Source organism: Hipposideros armiger, unplaced genomic scaffold (genome assembly GCF_001890085.2).
Source record: "Hipposideros armiger isolate ML-2016 unplaced genomic scaffold, ASM189008v1 scaffold_310, whole genome shotgun sequence".
Classification (NCBI taxonomy): Eukaryota; Metazoa; Chordata; class Mammalia; order Chiroptera; family Hipposideridae; genus Hipposideros; species Hipposideros armiger.
In genome coordinates this window covers 518,277-524,961 of record NW_017731660.1, presented here as the reverse complement: position 1 = coordinate 524,961, position 6,685 = coordinate 518,277, and the positions used below count along the sequence as shown (strand labels likewise).

The window sequence follows — 6,685 nt, the reverse complement described above, 5'->3', positions numbered from 1 at the left end:
CTGATCTGCCTCGCCCAGGAAGAGTGCAATGATGGTGCCAACTTGGGCCAGTGAAGCGACGTCCTCCACAACTAGACTGAAGAACAAAAGGACAGCAACTTGTCACCATCCCCCAATTCCCCAATAAAAATCTTTAAAAAAAGAACTAACTGCGTTGGAGTCACAAGTAATATCAAGCTGCTTAATACACTTCCCGTGCTATCCAAAACAAGAAGCAAGATGTCCATTCCCACATACATTTTGCAGCAGGTATGTTTTCTGAGTTCTAACTACAGTCCCAGCAGAGTTTATCAGACAAGAGTACAAGTGGAAAGGGCAGTTCCATATTTCAAAATCCATTTAACTTTGCAATTGAGCATCTTCCACATAATCTTCAATTAGAAGTGATTACTCTGCAAAGTAATGACGTACTAAGAGGCAAATATCAAGAATCTGATTATATATTTAGAGCTCCTGGCTCATGGATTAGTCTCCCACCCCGCCTGGGCTTGATATCTGTCATCTGTATTCACATTGTGAAATATGGCAATTACCACAGAAAACTGCATCTTGGTAGTTGGTTATCTGTTGGTTTCTCTAACGAAAATCTGAGACCCTTAAGGGCCCAGATCAAAACGAGACCTTGCTCAGATCCTGCTGTGCAACAGCTAAGTGTTTTTGAATGAATGAATGACACAGGGTGTTCCAGCCATGAAGAACAGTAGAGTGTTTTGGGAGGGGTAAGGACTGTGCCTTCTTTGTTTATACAGGCTGTTTGAAAGTTGGGGATAACTTATAGAAAGCAAACCTAGGATCCATACAGAATCCTGACCAAGAGGATTCAGAAATTGGGTCCATGGTCAAAAACCAGATACGCAAATAAACATTTAGATCTTAAATAAAATATTTGGGTTTGGGGTTGGCGATGGAAAATCACAGTAACCAGGCAAAATAACTGATACAATAAACAACTACATGACGCCAGTGCTCTCAATCACATATTTAAATAAAATTACTTTTTTTTTTTTTACAACTGCAAGATGTTCATCAAACCAATTTCTTATTATCACAAGCTCAGAAATGTATTCTGCTCTGGTGATAAACATTTGTGAAGCTTGCTTGTGTGGAAAGACTTGTGTGATGCTGATGCTTCCGAATATAAAGGGGAAGTAGAAAATTGCTGCCTTGTTTTCAAATCAGCCAGGAAAGCTTTGTGGAGGAGGCTTCCTTTTTTTTTTTTTTTAAAGATTTTTATTGGGGAATTGGGGGATGGGAATAGCACTGGGGGGTTGGGGGAAGGGGAACAGACAAGTTGCTGTCCTTTTGTTCTTCAGTCTAGTTGTAGAGGACGTTGCTTCACTGGCCCAAGTTGGCACCATCATTGCGCTCTTCCTGGGTGAGACAGATCAGTCACCGGCTTCTGGATGGCGGCTCACGCTGGCTGCTGGCTACACACGGTAGCCCATGGCAACCCACTGCAGCCTATGCCGTCGCCAGCGACTCACAGCAGCCCAGCTCCAGGTTGAGCTGTTGTTCAGCATCTTAGCTGTAGAGGGCAGTGCCACTGGCCCTCATATGTGGGATCCGAACTGGGGCCCTCTGGCATCCCAAGCCAGCTTTTAACCAACGTGCCACTCGGCCAGCCCCTGGAGGAGGCTTCTTGATAGAATAGCTGCTACCTGTGGATAGAATGCACCAAATCTGAATGGCATATGGGAGCATATAATTTACCTCCCATATATTTCTTCAGAAAAACAATGGACAGTCTCTCTTCTCAGATGTAGCCCTTAGACTATGGGTAGGGCAACAAAATAGACGCTTATGATTAACTAGGTATTTTGGAAGATAAGAACAGATTGTCTCTGAAGTCCGTTGAGTTGTTCATTTATTTCACAAATATTTATTTGAGCTTTTAATAACCATGAGAGGTACAGCTGAACCAAGACAATGAGAGGTCTGAGGACAGGATCAAAGTCCTTGACAGGGATCACAGATGTCCCCTATTTGTTCTCCCATTTCCTCTCAGTTTTCTGACTACCACTCTTCTCTCTCCTCGATGTTCTCTTCTTCATCATTATGGGTTTTTCTTTCCATAGTCTGGTCTGTTTATTTTTTCTTCTTGTGTTTCATTATCATTTTCTTCCAAAGGTTTTTAGAGTTATCATACAGATTTTTTCAGTTTTTTAAATATTTCTTAAATATTTAAGCCTTTTAATAAACATTCAAAAATGCATAAACGTTTTTATCAAGTAAATACATGGTCAGAAAGGCATTGTATCTCCCCACAAACTGATTATCAATTTCAAAAGGAAAAACAAGAATGTCACAGCAGCGAGACCTGGCAGTGACTATCTTCACCAAGAGATCAACATTAACATCACCATTGTATGCTTCCTGAATGGTGCATTGAGATGACACAGCATTGCTCATATAATATTCTTGCCCCAAATACATAACCTCTATAACTCCTACGGTGGGGAAACAAAATCATATAGAAAGACATTTTACCAAATAGCTGGTGTGTGCCCTTCAAAATGAGTGTCAAGGAAGACCAAAAAAAGAAAAGGAAAGAGAAAACAAGGCAGGGAAGGAAGAACTTCAGACTTGAGGAGCCTAAAGAGATGACAATTAACGCCGTGCATAATCCTGCACTGGATATTGGAAGCTGAAAAAAATGCTGTAAAAGACATTGAGATAATTGTCAAAATTGGAATACGTGAATAGTATTATATCACTGTGAGGTAAGAAAATGTCCTTACTCTGTAAAAATTCACACGGAAGTATTAAGGAATAAAGGGACATGATAATGCAACTTAAAACTATTTCAGAAGAAAACATTAGAGAGAAATAGAGAATGGTAAAAATGAATTTGGCAAAATGTTATCTGGTTAACGTGGATAAAGTGTACATATAAGTTTGAAATTACTTCAAAATAAAATTTAAAAAAATGAAAATGTTATCTTTATAAACACCTTAAAGTACTCCATTAATTTCATGATATAGAGTACATTTTAAGCAAACATGTTACATTTTAGAGAAAGTCTATGCCTAATTTCAAGAGTAAACATTCAGAAACCCACGCTGAACTAGTCACTTCCTGTCGCAGTCGCCCATGTTGACATCCGTGCAACTAACAGACATGGTTCTCATGTGACAATGGATGCTTGCGTGCTCTTTGGTTAAAGTGACTGATCACACAAATACAGGTAAACAAAAGGAAGAAAACAAAAATCACCCACAACACCATGTTTTGGAGCAGGTCTGAAAGATGTCCACACAGAGGCTGTGGGGCCCAGCCCCAATCCATGCAGTGGTAAGGCCTTGGGAAAGCCATTTGGCCACTTTATGTCTCAGTTTCTCCATCTGCAAAATGGAGAAAATAATACTGCTTTACTCAAAGGTTTGACATGAGGAGTTAGTATTTATAAAGCACCTCAAGCAATGCCTGGCACATGGTAAACGAATATGCCATTACATAAAATTTCTTTTTCTCTTTTTAAAACTGAAAATATCGTGACAGGCCAAGCTAATCTATGGTAGAAAAATATGAGAACACTGATTGCCTCTGGGAATGGAAACTGATTTAGAAGGGCCTGCAGGAAACTTCTGAGGTAACCATAATATGCTATACCGTGGTAGGGGTATGCGTTTGTCAAAGCTCTGAGAATTTTACACTTAAGATTTGTGTATTTCATTATATGTACATTTTATTTCAAAAGAACAAAGAGAACTGCAAATAAATATTGAAATATGGTTAGTGATGTTCATGCTAATGTATTTAGGGGAAAGATGTCTGTAATTTACTTTGAAATGCATCAAAGAATAAAGGTGGATGGAAAGAGGGTTGGAGAGATGGATAGAGATGTGAGAAAGCAAGCATAGTAAAATGTTAATGTTAGAATTGAGATAGGGTTCACCATCAAATTCCACACCTTGACTGTGACTGCCTTTCCAAGAAGTCTACATTTATACGTACAGTTATGACATTATTTCACTTTTAAGCGAACATATAGCAACTTGCACACTGACATAAGTTCTCAGTCCCTGCACACCAGGCACCTGGTGAGGCCACACATAGTCTAACAGTGTATCCTGGACCACAGCATTCCAGGTCAGCTACCCAACCTACAGCTGTGTTATTGGATACACCGAGTGCTGGCAAACTGTTATCTCCTGTGTGAGGGCTGGAGTCTGGGAAAGAGGCAACAGTCATTCAGAACCGATTTTGCTAGGTGAAGAGCCATCAGGTTCAGTAAGACCATTTGGGATAGAAAGGAAAGCTATGACAAAGAAGGAAGCAGTTTTCCTGTGTTTGAGTCATAAACTGCCTCCAAACACAGTGTTTCATAAATGCTTTTGAGAAATGCAGCTCTGTTTGACAATACTTCACACTTAATATTTTCTGGCATACTTATAGATGTCCAGCAACCCTATGAAGTAAAACTATCCTTATTACACAGGTGACACATCTGAGGCACAGAGTCACTAAGAAGTTAGAATTTACCTGACATTGCACAGCTGGTAAGGGGTGAAGCTGGGATTTGAACCTAGGCAGTCTGACACAAGGGTCCACGTGTTTGATCACACATCAGACCGCCTCTTGGTTAAAAGAAGGGCACTGCCTCCTAAGGTGAAGACCTGGAAGGGAACAAAGCCTGCTTACAAACATACACCAAGTGAATTAATTAGAAGATCAATTTTGTCTCCACATAGTTAAATCTTACATGTTATTTCTCTCTTGTTTCCTGGTGCAGTGATTGGCACATAGGAGACAGTAACATTTTGCTAAATGAAGAAGTGAATACATGAATGAAGTAGTTCAAAAGTGTGCATTATTGGTGAACTGATGTTCCAGGCAAATGGAGAGAGAACTTTTAACATTTACTGAATCCTTCCTCTGTGTGGGACACTGCATCTACTGGAGTCACTCTAACCCTATGAGCTGTATGTTCAATCCTGGGTCAGGAGGCATTTCACCATCTAATACGCAAATTACCAATGTGCTTTGAGTGACCGAGGGTTGGGACAGGGTTCTAGGGAGCAGTTTCCAGGCTCTCAGCCTCACATAGAAAGGTGCTGGCTGGGTTATATAACGCACACATGCAAACATTCCTGTAACCAATTGGCCATCAACTGTAACCAGTTGGCCATTAGCCACTATTGTTTCGTATATAACTGCCATGGCTGTGTTAGCAGGCGCAGATGGTGCGGATCTTGCGGATCCTACTTCCTGTGTCTCGCCCGGCTGCCAGCGAGACTGTGGTACAGGAAGACCCCTTGTTAGGCTGTTGGTGGATGCTTGCTTCTTGTGTCTTGAGCCACCAAGAACATAGTGGCTCAGCTACAAAAAAAAGAAAAAAAAAAGAAAAAAGAAAAAAAGAAAAGAACATAGTGGTATGAAACCTCCCATTCATGGCTCCATTGTTCCTTTTCGGCTTCCTCGTATCCCGCATTCACCTGCCAGGAGCTGAGCCCCAGCATTACACCCAGCTTTCCTCTTCCCCAGGCCCAAGTGTTCAGGCAACCTAAAGGCTTCCTGGACACACCAAAGACAATCACCAAGTTCCTTTGAGTTTCGCTCTAGTTTCTAATATCTTCTAACCCCTGACCATGGTACCTCCAGGAGGCACAGCTCACCTCTTGCTCCATCTCCTGCAGTAGCCCCAGCTGTACTCCCTGTCTTTGGTCCCCCTATTCCCACTGTCCATCTTACCTTCCAATGCCCAGTTCTGTGAGGAAGGTACACAGAGGGTCTGGAATGAGATGGCCTGCCTTTGAGGCCAATGAAGCCAGGCAAGGCAGTTATCTTCTCTGGGCCTTGATTTCTTCATTGGTAAAAGGAGAGAAATCAATAGATTTCATTGGGCTTTATAGGGATTAAATTAAATAATGTATGCTAAAGTGATACTTTGTAAATGCTTGCCACATGATAGTTTTTGCTCAATCTAATTGTTGGTGCCTCTAATCAAACACCTGATGTAAAGCTGCAAAGAACAAAACCCCCAAACCAGAAACTAGCTATGGCTTCCTACTGTCTCCTAGGCTAAAGTAAAAACTCTTTACAATGGCATTTTTTCCCCCAAGAGATTCTAAATTGTATCTATACAAATTATATCCCATAGTTCATCTGCCCCGCACTCAGCTGAACTGAGCTCTTAACAGTTCCCGGGACGTGCCTCTGTAAGCTGTTACGAACAGTGCTTCTGTGGACATTTGTGTACATGAAACCGAAAGGAAGATATAAGTCATTCACACACGGGCGCGCGCATAGCCACAAGTTAAATTACTCTCTGGGTACTTCAGTTTCCTCAGCCGGAACTGGGGCTAATTACCTCCTCCCGGCCTGCATAGCCCACAGGACAGGTGCCAGGGTCAGGAACGGGTAGAAAAGCGCTGGGGTTAGAGCTGGAGGGCTAAGCAGGTATACGTTTCGTCATGAAGTTAAGAGCCTTTGGTGCCGAAAGTCGGAGCCCGACGTAGGGGAAGAATATGGGCGGTGAATTCGAAGTTTCAGGAGGTAGCCGGAACCAGATTCCGAGGGTCCCGGGACTCCGTGACGGGGAGTTCGCCGGCCCCACCCAGAAGGCCGCGGGGCAACAGCGCGCGCCCGAGGGCAATACACCTTACCTCACTTCCGGCGCTCGACCCGGAAGCGGAAAAGAGCTGGTTTCTCTCCGTCTCCCAGGCGTTTCTCTTGCGTCGTTCC

At 42.4% G+C, this 6,685-nt stretch overlaps 1 long non-coding RNA gene across 1 annotated transcript; it reads right to left on the bottom strand.

Moving 5' to 3' along the window:
- Positions 1-1,851: 1,851 nt before the first annotated feature.
- Positions 1,852-6,615, bottom strand: LOC109392010 (uncharacterized). The gene is made up of 3 exons (XR_002125974.1): positions 6,312-6,615; positions 4,484-4,617; positions 1,852-3,342 (listed from the first exon to the last, which is right to left on the bottom strand). It is a non-coding gene; the product is annotated as an uncharacterized LOC109392010 (long non-coding RNA).
- Between the last annotated feature and the right edge of the window lie 70 nt (positions 6,616-6,685).